This window comes from Artibeus jamaicensis, unplaced genomic scaffold (genome assembly GCF_021234435.1).
Source record: "Artibeus jamaicensis isolate MK-2021 breed Jamaican fruit bat unplaced genomic scaffold, CSHL_Jam_final contig_402, whole genome shotgun sequence".
Taxonomy (NCBI): Eukaryota; Metazoa; Chordata; class Mammalia; order Chiroptera; family Phyllostomidae; genus Artibeus; species Artibeus jamaicensis.
In genome coordinates this window covers 18,951,101-18,970,997 of record NW_026521818.1, presented here as the reverse complement: position 1 = coordinate 18,970,997, position 19,897 = coordinate 18,951,101, and the positions used below count along the sequence as shown (strand labels likewise).

The following is a 19,897-nucleotide window of genomic DNA, read 5'->3' as shown; positions in this document are numbered from 1 at the left end:
CGCAGTCTGGTACAACAGGTGCAGCATGGTGTGGTAAGCAGGGGAGTCAAGTTTTGTAAAAGGTGAAGTATTCGTGTAAAAAAAGAAATAACCTTTTGTGGCAGAGAGTCAGGGGAGGAAGAACACAAGGTTAAGAGGGGAGTTCTGGAGTCAGATTTCCCAGGTTGGAATCGGGGTTCTACTGTTTACTAACTGATGACTCCAAATAAATTGAGAGCCTCAGTGCCTTACATGGGGGGTCTGACAGCACCCACTTGTGGAAGGGAGCATGCTGCATGCACTACACGTGGTGTTGTCTTCATCCTGCGCTTCCTGGTTTTCCTGCAGCTAGGAGGGGCCACATGTCCCACTGTGGCCAATAGAAAGTGAGGAAACTGGTGGGATGCATCCCGGAAGCCTGGCCCCCAAACATCCCTGCAATCCTTGCAATCCTTCATGCTTCTCTCTCTGTTCTCTGCAAAAACTCCACATGGTTGAGGCAGACGTGAAAGGGGCTTGTAACCCTGCACTCACTGTTGGAAGGTGAGCTGGCCAGCTGGGAACATGTGCTCCAGATTCTGTCTAAGATCAAAAAACAGTCTTGCAGCAATTCTGGGACTGCTTATTGCAATAATTGGCCTGTCCTCAGTAGCACACCACCCCAAAGGTTGTTGGAACACTGCAGTGAGATTGGAAGCATGTGATACGGTCTCAGTAACCGATAGCCACTATTACTATTATCATTGTCCTGATAGATGGCGCACGCTAAGAGCCAGGGACTTGAGGCAATTTGCTAGGTGGGTGGAAGGCGAGAGGAGTCTAGAGTTGTGAGCAGAGGGTAAAATATGACAAGTAAAGCCCTGGCTGAGTGGTTCAGTTGGTTGGAGCGTCGTCCCATAAACCAAAATGTTGCGAGAATGTATCCCTGGTCAGGGCACTTACCTCCGTTGTGGGTTCAATATCCAGTCAGGGCACGAATGGGAGGAAACTGATCAATGTTTTTCTCTCACATCCATGTTTCTCTCTTTTCTTCTTTTCCTCTCTCCCTTTATCCCCTCCTCTCTCTCTAAGATCAAAAAACATTCTTTGATGAGAATTAAAAAAATAATAAAAATGACAACTAGACAAGTAAAGGAAGAAAAAGAGACCGTGAGAGACAATATAAAAAGGAGATGAGGGACAAGAATTGACTTGGGACAAAGGGGAGCAGGTGTTGTCCAGACTGTGGACAGAGCGGCTGCCCCCGGAATGTCTGCTCGCCGCCCAGTGCAGCCCCGCAGCGCCTGCTGACAGCTGCTCCGAGCCGCGGCTCTTTCGCCCTCAGCCGCTCCAGATCCAGACGGAGAAACTAAAGGCGTGGCTTTTTCATTCGTTTCAGCCCCGTGACAGGATCCTTCCCGCACACTTGTTTCTACTCTCTGAACTGTGTTTCTTTTACCACCTTCCAGTCACAGGAACAGTGTAGATGAAGGTAGGGTATGAAAGGAAGCAGAAAGCTCCGCAGAGGAGAGGTCAACCGGACAGAGGACAGAGGCGTCCTTTATCCCTCTGGGTTGTGTGGGAACAAAGGGCGAATGTGTAGACAGGGCCGCAGAGGCTGCAGAGGGCGCTTTTCTTTAATGCCCCCTCTGCACAACAGACACGTTTGCTTCTCCAGGAGCAGGGGCTCCACCTGGGGCCGCACAACAAGCTTTCTCTGTGCGACGCCAGCCAGCCTGGAAAGCGAGGCAGCCGTTGACCTCTTTAGCACTCTCACCGAACTGACCGGGCGGCCTCCAAACGGGCAGATTCCTGACGCCTACAAGGGCATTACCTATTTATCTCTTTGCTACACTTAACTCACGTGTACTTAACCCAAAAGCCATTGTTCCGGGGCCCCCCTAAGTGTTCTTGAGCTTTCGGGGATGGATGGTTAAATTCTAGGTTTTGCTTACGTGATGAAAAGGAACCACATACACAACTGGAAAATCAACACCCGCTGACGGGACCAAATCAACCCCATCTATGATATAAGTCTTCTCTGACTGAAAACCACATGTTGGAAAAAGTGTAGCAGTCAATGTTTCCCAGCCAAAGGACCACCCGTGCCTGAAAAAAGGAACTAACTAAAGCAAAGAAAGCCAGATCCAGAGAAATAAAGTTTGGCTGCTTGTGAAACCTTTACAGGGAGATGTTTAGATTCCTGCCCCCAAAATCCTTCTTTTGCCCCAGTCTCCTCCTTGCCACTGCCTTGTCTGGATGCTTTTCCAGGGCAACTTGTCTAACAACAAGCATTTGGGGGTGAGGCTTCCTGCAGAAGGGCCTACTTGGACCAGGCCCCAGCTGCAACGCAGAATTCTAAAAGAGCTGCAAGTGTGTAAATGCAAGCACATTAGGCACCATGCCTTCTTCCTGGAAAGGAAGTCATATCTATTTATGTGTATCTGTAAATCAAAACCGATTTGTATATGCCATACTCACAGAAATTCCAAAACAAAACCCCGGCTGGCTTGGCTTGGATGAGAGCTAAGCACACAAAGAGATCCATTCACGCCTCTGGACTTGAAGAGAATCATATGGTCCAACCAAGGTCAACAAGATGATCTCGGTCTGATTTCAAAGGTTATTTTTTAAAGTTATAGCTCACAACTGCTGCTAAAAATATTTTTTAACCTTTAAAACAAACACTCAGAGATAAGAAACAAGCATTTGAGGACAAGTCCCATCTGACTGGTGCTCATATCTCTTTAAGGTATGCAATTTGGTGTTATATAGCAAATTGACTATAAAGTCTAATTTTTTAAAGAGCCACCTACACTACAGGATTTTGCTCGTAGCACGCGCTGTGGAAAACTCCCTGACCTGTCTACAGATATCTGTAATATTTAAATCCACACATTTCTTCCATGTCTCTTGGGGTGGGGGAAATTTTGTTTCTTTTTTCTTTAGATTCTTCTTTCTTTCTTTTCTCTCTTTCCCTATTTATTCTCTCTCCTATGCACCTTCGTGTATTTTTCATCCCTTTATTATGAAAGAAAGGGAGAGAGAAAGATGCTAACATTTATTGAGTACCTACTTAGATGACAAGTGTTTTCCATGAGTTGTTATGAACTGTAAGGATTCCCTCCCTCAGCTTATCTGAAAAATCCTGCCAAGCTTCTAGCAAACTCATTTTTTATCAAGTGCCTTGTTTTAAGACATCAAAGTCCTCTGAATGGCTTAAGAGGTCCAATGGTATTTAAAAACCTGCCCTAGCCCTGGTCTGTGTGGTTCGGTTGGCTGGGCGTCATTTTGCAAAGCAAAAGGACATCAAGTTCAATTCTGTCCGGGTACAAGCCTGGGTTGTGGGTTTGGTCCCCAATCGGGGCCCGCAGGGGAGGCAACCGATGGTTGTTTCTCTCTTGCATTGATGTTTCCCTCCCTCTCTTTCTCCCTCCCTTTCCCGCTCAGTAAAAAATAAATAAATAACATCTCTAAAAAATAAAAAAGTGGCCCTAGCTCAGTGATGTGCATACCATACATTTTGTTTTTGATACTAAAATGCACACACACACACATATACCCACACATGCACAAAATACCATGCGCTTTCTTTTTATTCTGCAGTTTGTATGTAAAGTTTTATTGGTTTTTGTTCTCTCTGTAGGACTTCTTTAGCCTCAGGGAATCAGGTGCGGCTTAAGCAGCTTTGAAAGGAAGCTCTCTATCCCCAATAACATTCTCTGACCTTCCTCTGCCACCTCCTTGCCCTCACCCCCTGTCCAACTCCGCTTCCCTGGCTCAAGGTCGCAAACCTTTGTGTTCCATGTCATATCGGCAAGGGCGGAGGAAAGCGCCTGTAATTGCTCGGTACTTTTCCGGAGGAATATTTATTTTTTTTTTCAGATTAAACATCTGTGAAATTATACAGTTACTTGAATGGAAACATGTTGAGTTTGTTTAAAGGATTATGTGGAATCTTGAGAAATTTATCGACAGTGTCCCTTATATGCACTCGTTTTCACCTGACCTTGGCGGATGTCCCCGGCACACCTTCCCCGGCGGCCTGTGGACATCTAGCAGACGGGGTCTGACGTCACAGACCCGCCGGTCCTACGGCAAAGCAGCGGTCTGCATTCTTTCCCAGAGGTTTCGTTTACTCTTCTCCATGGTTTCCAGACCAGCCAATTCCTTTCTCTATTGCTTCACTGTATTTCCTCCCGAGAAAGAATGAAAGGATTAGGCTTCAAGTAGGCTTTGCCCAAATACACTTTAAAGCGAGAAAAGTTTTACTTTTTACCAAAAGGGCTTGTAAGATGCATTTGGGAAAGTTCATTTTTTTTCTGGGTGGGTTCAGTGTTCTCCCTGGACCTTCTAAGGGCAATAACAACTCACGTGCATTTGCTCACAAAAATAAAAAGAGGAGCTATCTTATCCTTATTTTAAGATTAGGGAACCGAGGCACAAGAAGGTTAAGGGAAGTGCAGACCGCAACCGGTCGAATATCCACCTTTTCCCAGCCATGCTTTTGCTTGTGCGGAGGGGACTGGGGCGGGGAGGGGGGGGGCGGTTGACCCACCCCCCCCCCCATGCACACCGCCGCCAGTGCGCATGCCCCACGTGCTGGGTGGGGGGGGGGCGCCTGTTCACAGGTGGGAATCCTGGCAGCAATAAGCTCCCTGCTCTTATAGAAACTGCCCTCACCTGTTTCACGTGTATCAACTCATTTCAGGGGTGAGGAGGCTGAGGGAGGGGTCACGTAACTGAGTTATAGGTGGTCTGCGCAAACTCTGTCTTTGATCAAGAAAGCGTCTTCTCTTTTCCAGGTAAGGTTAGGAATCTCTAAGAAGAAGATACAGCACGTAAAATTTCCTAAGTGCGCTTGGCCAAGGGGCCTCTTTTGGGGCTAGAAGCACAGGGTCATTGCTCTGCCAGACACCTGGGAGTGCTGGTTCGAGCGATATGATGTAAACACAGGTTTTCCAGGGTGTGCGTATGAGTTAGTTACCAGGCCTTTTTCCCCCTAGGAAGAAGCAGCCCCTTTGGGGACGGGGTCTGGCGGAGACCGTCTGAAGACTGCCGACCGGCCTGAGAGGGTCCGGGGGAGGCGATGCGCTTGGGTGAGTGAGTGATTTAACCTCTCCCAGCCTCAGGTTTCTGATCTACGAAATGGGTATGATACCATCTGCCTGGCAGTGTTGCAGGGTCAGAGAGGAGACCCTCTCTGTAGTGTTTGCTGTGGGGGTGTTGGTGGTCAGTAGCAGCTGCTACTTGTTATCTGTTAACTCTTAAAAGGGGCCGTCTCACCTTGGGTATGCTTTTAAAATCATTGTGGCCCATTCCTTCCTCTGTAAAACAGCAATAGTGTTCCTCCCCCTAAAACCACTGAGCTGATGATACACAACCTCACCCACTGCCTAGCCCTCAATGGCTTTTCAACCCATCCCCCCGGGGGCCCTGCCCTCACCCTGGGAGCACCTCTTCAACCTGTTTACCTCTGTCCCCTCCTGGTCCTGGAAAAAAAACGCATAGATTCCAAGGGCAAGAAAGCCTCACACTGTTTAAGCCTTCTTTTATCTTCTACTTGAGCTAATTCCTTCCTCCTGTGTTTGCTAAGGTTATTCACCTAGTCTCCCACAGCCTGGTGAGGAGCTAGTGGTGGAGTGTCCATTTTTAGAGCATGGAGCACAAAGCACACTGTGATTGAAGATCCTTCCTGACATTACTCAGACATGCACGGCAACTAATGTGCTCGCAGGGCTCATAATGCACTCGCTCCCTCAGCCTGAATTTCGTGCCCTCTCACGGGTGCTAATTATAGCTGACCTGACACCAGGGTAGGCAGCCTCCCTGTAACTCTATTCCGTACAGAGTGCCTGTCAGCACTCAACAGAATCAAATAGTTCTGTGGTGAATGGTCACTTTTTTTTTTTTCCAAAGCACAAGACCGTGAGTTAGGAAAAACATCCTAGATGAGAAACAATGAGCCCAGTTTTGCTTGTATAAATTCCAGCCAGGTCTTGGCACTGGGGGTCAGCCCCCTGGGGCAAAGCTGATGGAAACTGGACCATTGGCAGCTTCTCCATGACGTTCTGTTTCTGCACATTTCCATGCAGGACCACAAAAAAACAAATGTCTGGGCAGTTCTTCTTTCTAAACTTTCAACAGAAGGTGTAGTTAACATCTAGGTTTTCTAAACACCTATACTGTACAGAGTGGAGTGGTGACTTTTATCTGGGAGTTTTGCTGTCCAGAGCAGACATTCTGCCCATACCAACCATGTTGAGCTCTTGCAGAATCTGGAGTAAAACCGTGTGCAAAATTCACAGGTTTCACACATCAGGTGCCCATGGTAAGGGCCAGGTAAGTGGAAGCAAAGACAATGTAGTCATGTGATTTTGTGGAGAACGTATGTTCCTTTTAACTCCAACTTACTAGTTTTCTGAATTAAAAGAAAATTCTGGCCCTGGCCTGGTGGCTTAGGTGAAGCACGGTGCTATTTGCCAAAAGGCTGTGGGTTCAAGCCCCTGTCACGACACCTACGGAACGCAACCCATCGATGTTTCTCTCTCAAATCTCCCTCTTCCTCTCCCATCTCCTTTCCTCTTTCTCTAAAATCAATAAACACATCCTCAAGTGAGCATTGAAAAAAATTCTGAAAACACTATAAAGTCAGAGGTAGCATGTTCCTTTTTCTCAGGTGCAGAAATGGAGTTACTATGAACAGGATAGGGGCTAAGCTACCTTATTACAAGCCATTTCCATGTGGCGTTTTGCTGTATTTGAAGAATGTTTAAGGACGTTGATTCGTAGACATTTTATGTGCAGCTGGTGCCCTCTAGTGACAGAGGACATCTCTAGCCATGTATTGTTTCATTTTAAAGCTCAAGAATCCCACTTTCTCATTTATCCTACTCCAGATTTACACAGAAGGAAGAGAAAAAGGAGAAGCTGGAAGGGAAGAAGGGACTCGGGGGTGCCTTTTTAGTCCACAACACGAGTCCCAAAAGGCATACTTGGGTTTATAAAATATGAGTCTTTTTTAAAAATATATTTTATTAATTATGCCATTACAGTTGTTCTATTTCCCCCCTTCATTCCCCTCCACCCTGCATACCCCTCCCCCACCATTCCCCCCCTTTAGTTTATGACCATGTGTCTCAAGTTCTTTAGATTCTATATTTCCCATACTATTCTTGCTCCCCCCATCTATTTTCTATCTACTGTCTATGCTACTTATTTTCTGTACCTTCTCCCCCCTTCTCCTTCTTAAATGCCTAAGAGGTGTCATGGTTCCCCCAGATACAGGGACACTTATCTGCCAGGTATTTCTGGGAATGTCCCTAAGCGTGGGAAATGAGTTTTTTTCCAGGCTGCTTCTGATAATTTAGGTATGGTCCAAAAAAATGGCACAATTCCTCTTGGCTCTGAGAGACACTAGAATAATAAGGCAGAATTCAAATGTTTCACAATTTCTAGCCGGAATAGATAGAACATGGTCCTCTCATGAGCTGAAATTGCTTTACCCCAGCAGAGGGCCAGAAATCTCCACCTAAGAATCTTATGTGCATATCCATTGTCCAAAGCCTTTCTTCCGATCAAAATGGCTCCTGGGCCTGAGGGCCCATCTCTGCTTATTATAGTACCACCTAGTCTGCAGGGCAGAGACCACAGTCATTCTGAGCTGACATCATGACTTAGCTTTGGGACATCTTCCATTCATCTGTCCTGGTCACTGCTGCCTTCACTAATCAGGTCTTGGTCATTTCCAATTGAGAATGGTTTCATCTTCCAAGCTGGGTTCTCTCTCCCCTGCTAATCCATCTTTACACTGCTGCTAGCTATTTTTCTAAACACACACACACACACACACACACACACCTTTATGATCTAGCGGTCTCATGGAAAACTTCAATAGCATGAAATGACCCCAGCTTCTTTAGTCTCTTCTCCTATTTCCCACACACTCATCTTCCTGGGCTCAAACATGCTTTGCCCTTTACGTGGGACATTGCAGAGCCCCAGCCATCCTTCATGACCAGCGAATGTCATCTTCTCCAGGAAATATCCCAGCAACCTAATGGCTCCCGCCTATGAGCCCACAGCACCCGCGTCACCAGCAGTGCAAGTCCTAGGAGTCTCGCTACCACTTGTTTATGCATTTGTCTCCACCGTGACTTCCACCAGAGCAAAACCGCAGGCTTGTTCTTTAAAATCATGTTCTTTATTAATGCAATACCAGAAAATACTACATATAAAAATACTGTGCACAAAATTTGCTAAGAAATAGAGCAATGTAACTGAAGATGTTTTTAAATTTTTGAGGTAGTATTGACATATAACATTAGTTTCTGGTGTACAACATAATGATTTGATAGTTGTATTTATTGTGAAATAATCCCCACAGCAATTCTAGTTAACATTCATTACTATACATAGTTATTTTTTTTCTTGTGATGAGAACTTTTAAGATCACTCTTTTAGCTACTTTCTTATGCATACAATACAGCATGGTGAACTGCTCACATGCCGTACGTGATAACATCTCTGTGACTTACTATTTCGTAATGGGAAGTTTGTGCCTTCGCCCACCTTTGCTCATTTCGCCCACCTCGTTTCCTGCCTCTGGCAACCACCAATCTGTTCTCTGAATCTCTGAGCTTGGCTTCTAAGGGGTTTTTTTTTTCTTTTTTAAGATTCCATGTATAAGTGAGATCATATGTTACTTGTCCTTCTCTGACTTATTTCACTAAGTGTAATCAGGTTTGTTCCTTTCACATGTCCCAGATTTGCCTGGCACAGAGCAACATACATACACAGGAAGGGAAGGGAGGAAAGGAAGAAAGAATTTCATACAGTTTGAAGGACAGCTTCATTTTATCTATGTCTCAGCAGTCAAAATAAAAGCAGCATAAAATCCAGCCCCTGACAGGGCAGGGTTTGAGTCTTCCTGCTACCTCCTACTAGCTGTCTACCTTAAGACAAGTAGTTAAGCTTTTCGGGCCTCAGTTTTTCACTGTAAAAGAAGGATAATAGTATGTTTTATGCAAAGTGAAGAGCAAGGTAGTGTATGTGAAGTGCCTAGGGGTACCTGGCAGTAAGCACTCTGTGAATGGAGTTTTGTCTCTATCCATCTGATACGTAATATACAGATGGACGTGACTGAGTGGATTTGATATTCCTGTAGCAACAGTGGAAACTCAGAAAATCAAGTTCATTGTCTCTCCCATCTCATGCTGAATATATACTTCCCACCCTGATTCCATGCACATTTTCCCTCGCATCTGGCTTAGAATGATTGTTTTTTAACTAATGGAAGCTTCTTCAAGGGGCAATTATTACTTCATGAAACTATTTCTCTACCATTCCTTAGTTCCATACTAAGAAGCAGGGAAAAGTGTGTTTTTCACTATGAGGCAATTTAATCCCCTCTCTCACCTCCTATATATCCTCCACTGGAGCCACGTCAGCTGAAAAAATAAAATCACATAATCAGACCTCGACTTCATCCTCTTGTCTCAGAAACTCCTGCTGCCACAGGTATTTCACAGACCCCAAGTGGGGGTCCTGAAGGAGACAGATGAACCCCAGCTCCCCCCACTCACTGCCCTCCCTCCCACAGCCCTGGGTGCACGGAGCACCGCCCGGGGGACCAGCTGTCTCGCTGTCTTGAGGCTGAGCACAGGGGGTCCAGGAAGGGGACATGGGTTGCCAAGTCCCTGCTGACAAGAATACTTGCCTACGCCCTTTGAAAGCATTTAACACAGGCAAAGAAACAGGGGAAAAAGGCCTGGCTTGCCAACACACCATTAGGCAAATCTACAAATGGGGTATTAAGTTTTGCTCTGTAAGTGTTCTTTCCATGACAAGCCTGTTAATTGGTGCTTCAGATTTCAAAACTATGTCAGGTTTATGTTGCCGGAGAAACTGAAGAATCCAATTACTTCTGTTTTTAGAAACACTTGGAATTTTATTCCACCCATTTTCTGGTGAAATAAAGTAATGATAAGAATTAGAATTAGAGGAAAACTTTGAAGCTGTTGCATCAAGACCTAACATACCACAAAGTATTGGAATCTGTCCTGGGTATACCAACTCTGCAAAGGCTTGAGGAGATCTTTATATGCTTTGGGGGAATGAAACAGCCCAATAATAGAAAAAGGAAAGAGAACAGTAAGTCACTTAAATGACAGACACAGTCTGCCTGCCCTGCTCCGGGCCCTGGGGTGGGCCTGCTTGTGCGAGCCCGGTAAGAACTGTTTCTGGGTTTGTTACATAGCCTTGTGGGGCACACGGACACAAGCCCTGTCGGCTTTCAGAGCCAGATGTTTGGGGGGGGGGCTCTCCTCTCATCACAAGTCTTAAAAGTTGGGGTATCATATGTGGGGTTCAGGTTTTTCATTTCTCATGAAGAAGTTCGAGGTTGTGAGTCCCCTCCCAGATGTGGGTCACTGCAACGAGGACAGGATTGAAGGGCAGATTGAAAGGGAGAAGCCTTTCCCACCAGCTTCAGTGGAAGGTGATTTTTCTGCTTTTGTCCATGTGTAGGAGCCACTCAAACTAGTTTTGGGTCTTTTCCTCAGAGGACATTGCTCCATACGTGGCTGTACTTTGGTGTGTCTGTGGCAAAAGGTCAGTTCAGGATCTGTGTCGACATCTTGAATTGGGACCCCGTTTTTTTCAATTACAGGTGACATACAATACTGTATTAGTTTCAGGTGCACAATATAGTGATTAGATATCTATATAACTTATGATCACCCAGATAAGCCCAGCACCCACCTGGTACCATACATAGTTATTATAGTACTGCTGACTATATTCCCTCTGTTGTATTTTCCATCATGGTGACTGTTTTATAACAAAAAAAACTTGTACTTCTTAATCCCTTCAACTTTTACCTACCCAGACTCCAATGCCCCTCCCATCTGGCAGCCATCAGTTTATTCTCTTTATCGATAAGTTTGTTTTCCAGATTCCACATATAAGTGAAAATAATCATACCACATATAAATGGTATTTGTCTTTGTCTGACTTATTTAATATAATACCCTCTAGGTCCATCCATGTTGCCACAAACGGCAAGACTTCATTCTTTTACATGGCTGAGAAACATTTCGTCATATATATGTATATATCACTTCTTTATCCACTCATCTATTGATGAACACTTAGGTGGATTCCAATTTTGGTTACTGTAAATAATGCTGCAGTGAGCATAGGGATACATATAACTTGTGGAATTATTGTTTTGGATTTCTTTGGCCAAATACTCAGAAGTGGAATTGCTGAATCATATGGTTGTTATATTTTAATTTCTTCATACTGTTTTCCATAGTGGCTGCACCAATTTACAGTCTCACCAACAGTGCACGAGGGCTCCCTTTTCTCCACACGCTCACCAATACTTGCTGTTCGTTGATTTATTCATGATGGTCATTCTGACAGATGGGAGGTAGTATCTCATTGTGGTTTTAATTTGCGTTTGCCTGATGATTAGTGATGTTGAGCATCTTTTCACGTATCTGTTGGCCGTCTTTATGTCCTCTTTGAAGAAGTGTTGATTCAGGTCCTCTCTTTATTTTTTAATCATATTTTTGTGGGTGTTTTTTGGTTTTAAGTTGTACAAGTTTCTTAAATATTTTAGATTTTAACTCCTTATTAGATGTATCATTGATTAATATCTCCTCCCATTTGGTGGGTTGTATTTTTGTTTGGTTGATGGGGTTTTTTTGCTGTGCAGAAACTTTCTAGTTTGTGGTAGTTTATTTATTTTTCTTTTATTTCCTTTACTCTAGGAGACATAACCAAATAATATATATAACTAAGAGTGATGTCAAAGAGTTTACTGTTTAGGTTTTCTTGTAGGATTTTTAGTTTCAAGTATTGTATTACTTAAGTCTTTAATTCACTTTGAGTTTATTCTTGTACACTGTGTAAGAAAACAATCTGGTTTCATTCTTTTCATATGTCTGTTCAGTTTTTCCAACACCATTTATTGAAGAGACTATCTTTACCACACTTTATATTCTTGCATCCTTTGTCATAGATTAACTGACCATACGAGCATGGTTTATTTTTTCCATGTTCTATATTCTGTTCCATTGATCTATGTGTCTGCTCTTATTCCAGCACTTTGCTTATTATACAGTGCTTTTGATTGTTGTAGCCCTGTATGGTTCAATATCAGGCAGCATGATGCCTCCATATTTATTCCTCTTTCTCAAGATTGCTTTAGCTATTCAGGGTCTTTTGTGGTTTTACATACATTTTTGGATTATTCATTACAGTTTTGTGAAAAATGCCATTGATATTTTGATAGGGATCACATTGAATCTGTAGCTTGCTTTGGGTATGGGGAATATTTTAATAATATTAATTTTTCCTAACCATGAGCATCATATAGTCTCCAATTCATCTGTTTCTTATTCTATTTCTTTCTTTAGTGTCTTACAGTTTTCCCAGTCCATTTAACTTCTTTAATTTATTCCTAGGTAATTTAATTTTTTTGATGCAATTGTAGATGAGATTGTTTTCTTAATTTCTCTTTCTGAGAGTTCACCATTACTGTATAAAATGCAACAAATTTCCAAATATTAATTTTGTATCTTGCCATTTTGCTAATTCATTTATTAGTTTTAACAGTTTTTTAATGAAATATTTAGGGCTCTCTCTGTATAGTATCATGTCATCAGCAAATAAGGACAGTTTTACTCTTTCTTTTCGATTTGTATGCCTTTTATTTAATTTTCATGGATGATGGATGTGGCTAGGACTTCTAATACTATGTTGAGTAAAATGGTGAAAGTGGACATCCCTACCTTGTTCCTGATCTTAAGGGAAATGCCCATTGAGTATAATGTTGGATGTGTGTCATTTTAGCCTTTATTATGTTGAGACATGTTATCTCTTTTCCCACTCTGCTGAGAATTTTTATTATAAATGGATGTTGGGTTTTGTCAAATCCTTTTTCTGTATCTATTCATATGATTATATAATTTTTATCCTTCATCTTGTTTGTGTTATATCATTAATCCGTTTGTAGATGTTAATCAACCTTCCACCCAGAGAATAAATCCGACTTGATCATGGTGTAAGATCTTTTTAATGTCTTGCTGAATTCAGTTTGCTAATATTTTGTTGAGAATTTTAGCATCTATGTCCATCAGGGATATTGGTCTATAATTTTCTTTCTTCTAGTGTCTTTGTCTGTTTTTGGTATCAGGGTGATGCTGGTCTTGTGAAATGAATTTGGGTAATTCTCTCTCCTCTTAAATTTTTTGGAATAGTTTGAGAAGGATAGGTATTAAGTAATTTTTCTTTGCATATTTGCTAAAATTCACCTGTAAAGATATCTGGTCCAGGGATTGTTTTGGGGGGAGTTTTTGAATACTGATTCAATTTCTATTATCTCTTCAGATTTTTTTATTTTTCCTGATTCAGCCTTAAAAGATTATATGTTTCTAGGAATATATCTATTTCTTCCAGGTTGTCTAATTTGTTAGCATTTAATTGTTCATAGTATTTCCATGTAATACTTTCTATTTCTGTGCTGTCAGTTGTTACTTCTTTCATTTCTGACTTTATTATTGGGGCTGTATCTCTTCTTCTCTTGATTAGTCTGGCTAATGATTTATCAATTTTGTTTATCTTTTCAAAGAACCAACTCTTGGTCTCACTGGACTTTTGTATTGCTTATTTAAGACTCTAATTTATTTTCACTCTGTTCTTTATTATTTTCCTTCCCTCTACTTACTTTGAGTTTTGTTCTTTTCTTTCTAGTTCCTTTAGGTGTAACATTAGACTGTTTCTTTGAGATTTTTCTTGTTACTTCAGTTGGCCTATATTGCCATAATTTTTTCTCTTAAAACTGCTTTGGCTGTGTCTTATGGATTTGGGGTCATTGTATTTTTATTTTCATTTTTCTCAAGGTATGTTGATGCATTCCTTGATCTTATTGTTAACCCATTCATTGTTTAGTAACATGTTATTTAGCTTCCACGTGTTTCTGAGTTTTCAGTTTTCTTCCTATAAATGTAAATATGACCTTCCTACTTTTGCCTTTTAACTTTTGTACTAGCTTTATAGTTGGTTAATCCACTGTTTTGCCTTTGTCAGTGAACAATTTTTTCTTTTTTGTATTTTCTTATTCATATTATTGATTTTTTTAAATTTAATGAAGTCGCCATAACATTTCTTGTAACACTGGTTTAGTCATGATGAACTCCTTTAGCTTTTTGTTGTCTGGGAACTCTTTATCTGTCCTTTGACTGTAAGTAATAGCCTTCCCGGGTGGAGTAATCTTGGTTGTAAATCTTTGCTCTTCATCACCTTGAATATTTCATGCCGATCTCTTCTGGCCTGCAAAGTTTCTGTTGAGAAATCAGCTGATAGTCTTATGGGAATGTCCTTGTACATAACTAACTGCTTTTCTCTTGTTACTTTTAAAATTCTATCTTTGTCTTTAATTGTTGGCAATTTCATTATGACATGTCTTGGTGTGGGCCTATTTGGGCTTCTCTTGTTTGGGACTCTGTGCTTCCTGAACTTGTATGTCTATTTCCTTTGCCAGGTTAGGGAAGCATTTAGTCATTTTTTCTTCAATTGATTTTTAATTCCTCTCTCTCACTCTTTTCCTTCTGGTACCCCTATAAAGTGAATGTTGGCATCTTGATATTGTCCCAGAAGTTCCTTAAACTATCTTTGCATTTAATATCCTTTGTCTTTTTGCTATACCAATTGGGTGTTTTTGCTATGTTGGTTTCCAAACCACCAATTCAATCCTCTGCTTCATCTGTGATATTGATTCCCTACAATGTATTCTTTTTTTTTTTTAGTGTTCTGAATTAATCATTTTATTTTAATCAGTGCAAAAAAGGTGTGTGAGGGTTTTCTTTTTTATTTTTATTTTAATTAATTTTATTTAGTTATTTTTCAAGTACAGTTTTTTGTCTGTTTTTCCCACCCCAGCCTCCCCCGACCCTTGCTCCCCACCTCCCTCCCATTTGCACCCCCCTTAGTTCTCACCCCTGTGTCCTTCCTATTTGTTCCTCCAAATCCCTCCCCCTTTTTCCCCTTAACTTCCCTTCCTTCTCCCCTCTGGTCACTATCCCCTTGTTCTCTATTTCAGTGTCTTTGTTTTTTTTTTTTCTGCTTGCTTGTTTGTTTTGTTGTTTAGCTTCCTGTTAAAGGTGAGATCATATGGTATTTGTCTTTCAGCACCTGGCCTATTTCACTCAGCATAATGCTTTCCAGTTCCATCCATGTTGTTGCAAAAGGTAGTAGCTCCTTCTTTCTCTCTGCTGCATAGAATTCCATTGTGTATATGTACCACAATTTTTTGATCCATTCATTTACTGATGTGCACCTAGGTTGCTTCCAACTCTTGGCTATTGTAAATTGTGCTGCTATGAACATTGTGGTGCATAGGTTCTTTGATATTGATGTTTTAGGATTCTTAGGATATAATCCCAGCAGTGGAATTGCTGGGTCAAAAGGCAGGTCGATTTTTATTTTTCTGAGAAAATTCCATACTGTTTTCCATAATGGTTGTACCAGTCTGCAATCCCACCAACAGTGACCTAAGGACTCCTTTTCCCCACAACCTCTCCAACATTTGTTGTTTGTTGCTTTGTTTATGATAGCCATCCTGACTGGTGTAAAGTGGTATCTCATTGTGGTTTTAATTTGCATCTCTCTGATAGCTAACGATATTTTTTTTAATTTTAGTTTTATTTAGTTATTTTTCAAGTACAGTTTTTTGTCTATTTTTCCCATCCCAGCCTCCCCCGCCCCTTGCTCCCCACCTCCCTCCCATTTCCACCCCCCCCTTAGTTCTCGTCCCTGTGTCCTTCCTATTTGTTCCTCCAAATCCCTCCCCCCTTTTTCCCCTTAACTTCCCTTCCTTCTCCCCTCTGGTCACTATCCCCTTGTTCTCTATTTCAGTGTCTTTGTTTTTTTTTTTTCTGCTTGCTTGTTTGTTTTGTTGTTTAGCTTCCTGTTAAAGGTGAGATCATATGGTATTTGTCTTTCAGCACCTGGCCTATTTCACTCAGCATAATGCTTTCCAGTTCCATCCATGTTGTTGCAAAGGGTAGTAGCTCCTTCTTTCTCTCTGCAGCATAGAATTCCATTGTGTATATGTACCACAATTTTTTGATCCATTCATTTACTGATGGGCACCTAGGTTGCTTCCAACTCTTGGCTATTGTAAATTGTGCTGCTATGAACATTGTGGTGCATAGGTTCTTTGAAATTGATGTTTTAGAATTCTTAGGATATAATCCCAGCAGTGGAATTGCTGGGTCAAAAGGCAGGTCGATTTTTATTTTTCTGAGAAAAATCCATACTGTTTTCCATAATGGTTGTACCAGTCTGCACTCCCACCAACAGTGAACTAAGGACCCCTTTTCCCCACAACCCCTCCAACATTTGTTGTTTGTTGCTTTGTTTATGATAGCCATCCTGACTGGTGTAAAGTGGTATCTCATTGTGGTTTTAATTTGCATCTCTCTGATAGCTAATGATATTGAGCATCTCTTCATGTGTCTCTGAATGTTCTGTATGTCCTCCTTGGAGAAGTGTCTGTTCAAGTCCTTTTCCCACTTTTTAATTGGGTTGAATGTCTTCTTAGAGTGGAGTCTTGTAAGTTCTTTGTATATTTTAGAGATTAAACCTTTGTCTGAGGTATCATTGGCAAATATGTTTTCCCATACAGTTGGTTGTCTTGCTAATTTAATACTGTTTTCTTTAGCCACGCAGAAGCTTTTTATTTTGATGAGATCCCATTTGTTTATTCTTTCCTTTACATTCCTTGCTCTAGGGGACATATCGGTGAAAAAGTTGCTGCGTGAAATATCTGAGATTTTCTTGCCAATGTTCTCCTCTAGAACTTTAATGGTGTCACGACTTACATTTAAGTCTTTTATCCACCTTGAATTTATTTTGGTGTATGGTGTAAGTCTGTGCTCAAGTTTCATTTTTTTGCGCGTAGCTGTCCAGTTCTCCCAACACCATTTGTTGAAGAGGCTATCTTTACTCCATTTTATGTTACTGCCCCCTTTGTCGAATATTAATTGACTGTAGAGAGTTGGGTTGATTTCTGGGCTCTCTGTTCTGTTCCATTGGTCTATGTGCCTGTTTCTATGCCAGTACCAGGCTGTTTTGATTACAGTGGCCCTGTAATACAGTTTGATATCAGGTATTGTGATCCCCCCCTACTTTGTTCTTCTTTCTCAAAAGAGCAGCTGCTATTCGGGCTCGTTTATGGTTCCATATAAATTTTCGAAGTGTTTGTTCTATGTCTGTGAAATATGCCATTGGTACTTTAATAGGTATTGCATTGAATCTGTATATTGCTTTGGGTAGTATGGACATTTTGATAATGTTAATTCTTCCGATCCATGAACAAGGTATATGTTTCCATTTGTTTGTGTCTTCCTTGATTTCGTTCTTCAGGGCTGTGTAGTTTTCTGCATACAGGTTTTTTACCTCCTTGGTTAGGTTTATTCCCAGATATTTTATTTTTCTTTTTGCTATATCGAATGGGATTTTTTCCTTGATTCCTGCTTCTGCTAATTCACTGTTGGTATACAAAAATGCCTTTGATTTCTGGATATTGACTTTGTAACCAGCTGTTTTGCCAAATTCATTAATTAGTTTGAGGAGTTTTTGGGTAGAGTCTATAGGATTTTCCATGTACACTATCATGTCATCTGCAAACAGTGACAGTTTTGCTTCCTCCTTTCCTATTTGGATGCCTTTTATTTCCTTTTCTTGCCTGATCGCTGTGGCTAAAACTTCCAATACTATATTGAATAGAAGTGGTGAAAGTGGACAACCTTGTCTTGTTCCTGATCTTAGTGGAAAAGCTTTTAGTTTTTTTCCCATTGAGTATGATATTGGCTGTAGGTCTCTCATATATGGCCTTTATTATTTTGAGAAATGCTCCCTGTATTCCCACTTTGCTGAGTGTTTTTATCATAAATGGGTGTTGTACCTTATCGAAAGCTTTTTCCGCATCTATTGATATGATCATGTGATTTTTGTCTTTGCTTTTGTTTATGTGATGTATTACATTTACTGATTTGCGAATATTGAACCATCCTTGCATCCCTGGGATGAATCCCACTTGGTCATGATGTATGATGTTATTGATATATTGTTGGATGCGATTTGCCAATATTTTGTTGAGGATTTTAGCATCTATGTTCATCAGTGATATTGGCCTGAAGTTTTCTTTCTTTGTTGTGTCTCTATCTGGTTTTGGAATTAAGATGATGCTGGCTTCATAAAAAGAATTTGGGAGTTTTCCGTCCTTCTGGATTTTTTGGAATAGTCTGTGGAGAATAGGGGTTAGCTCTTCCTTAAATGCTTTGTAGAATTCTCCTGTGAACCCATCTGGTCCAGGGCTTTTGTGTGATGGGAGTTTTTTGATTACTGCTTCAATTTATTTTGCTGTTATTGGTGTATTTAGATTTTCTGCTTCTTTTTCACTGAGTTTTGGAAGATTGTATTTTTCTAGAAATGTGTCCATTTCCCCTAGGTTTTCAAATTTCTCAGCATACAGTTCTTCATAGTAATTTCTTACAATCTTTTCTATTTCTGTGGTATCAGTTGTAATCTCTCCTCTTTCATTTCTGATTGTGTTTATTTGTGTCCTCTCTCTTCTTTTCTTGATGAGCCTACTTAAAGGCTTGTCTATTTAGTTTATCTTCTCAAAGAACCAACTCCTGGATTCATTGATCCTTAAAATTGTGCTTTTAGTTTCTATGTCATTTAATTCTGCTCTAATCTTGGTTATTTCCTTCCTTCTGCTTGCTCTGGGCTGTCTTTGTTGTTGTTCCTTGAGTTCTTGCAGGCGTAGGGTTAGGTTGTTTGTTTGAAATGTTTCTATCTTCTTTAAGTAGGCCTGTATTGCTATAAACTTCCTTCTCATGACTGCCTTTGCTGTGTCCCATAAGTTTTGGGTTGTTTTGAGATCATTTTCATTTGTTTCCAGAAACATTTTGATTTCTTCCCTAATTTCATTCTTGACCCATTCGTTGTTTAATAGCATACCTTTCAGTCTCCATGATTTTGGGTGCTTTGGGTTTATTTCTTTGGGGTTGGTTTCCAATTTAAGTCCCTTGTGGTCAGAGAAGATGCTTGGTATGATTTCAATTTTCTTGAATTTTTTGAGGCTCGTTTTGTGTCCTATCATGTGGTCTATCTTTGAAAATGTTCCATGTGCATTTGAAAAGAATGTGTATTTAGCTTCTTTGGGATGAAGGGCTCTATATATATCAGTTAAGTCCATTTCATCTAGGGTGTTGTTTAATGCCACAATATCTTTGTTGAATTTTTGTTTGGAAGATCTGTCCATTTTTGATAGTGGGGTGTTAAAATCCCCTACTATAATTGTGTTGCTGTCAATATCTTTCTTGAAGTCCTCTAAGATTTTCTTGATATATTTAGGTGCCCCTATGTTTGGTGCATATATGTTTACGATGTTAATGTTTTCTTGGTGGATTCTTCCCTTGAGTATAATGAAGTGACCTTCTGGATCTCTCTTTATGGCCTTTTTTTTGAAGTCTATTTTGTCTGATATGAGAATTGCTACCCCAGCTTTTTTTTCTTGTCCGTTTGCTTGGAAAACTTGTTTCCAGCCTTTCACTTTTAGTCTGTGCGGGTCTTTTGTCCTGAGGTGGGTCTCTTGTAGGCAGCATATGTGTGGGTCATGCTTTCTTATCCATTGAGCTATTCTGTGTCTTGTGATTGGAGCATTTAATCCATTTACGTTTAAGGTTGTTACTGATAGGTACTTATTCATTGCCATTTTTGTACCTGTGTTCCTCTCTGTCTCCCTCTTATCTTTCCTTCCCTTAAAGCAGTCCTTTTAGTATTTCTTGTAGAGCTGGTTTGGTGGAGGCATATTCTTTTAGGCTTCTTTTGCCTTGGAAACTCTTTATGTGGCCATCTA

General features: G+C 41.0%; 1 long non-coding RNA gene across 1 annotated transcript in view; it reads left to right on the top strand.

Annotated features, from left to right (window-relative positions):
- LOC119043965 (uncharacterized) overlaps nt 1-19,897 on the top strand; it is a 73,671-nt gene that overhangs the window by 13,790 nt on the left and 39,984 nt on the right. The window contains exon 3 of the long non-coding RNA XR_005081525.2: nt 4,965-5,057. This is a non-coding gene — a long non-coding RNA (uncharacterized LOC119043965). The remainder of the gene's footprint in view (nt 1-4,964; nt 5,058-19,897) is intronic.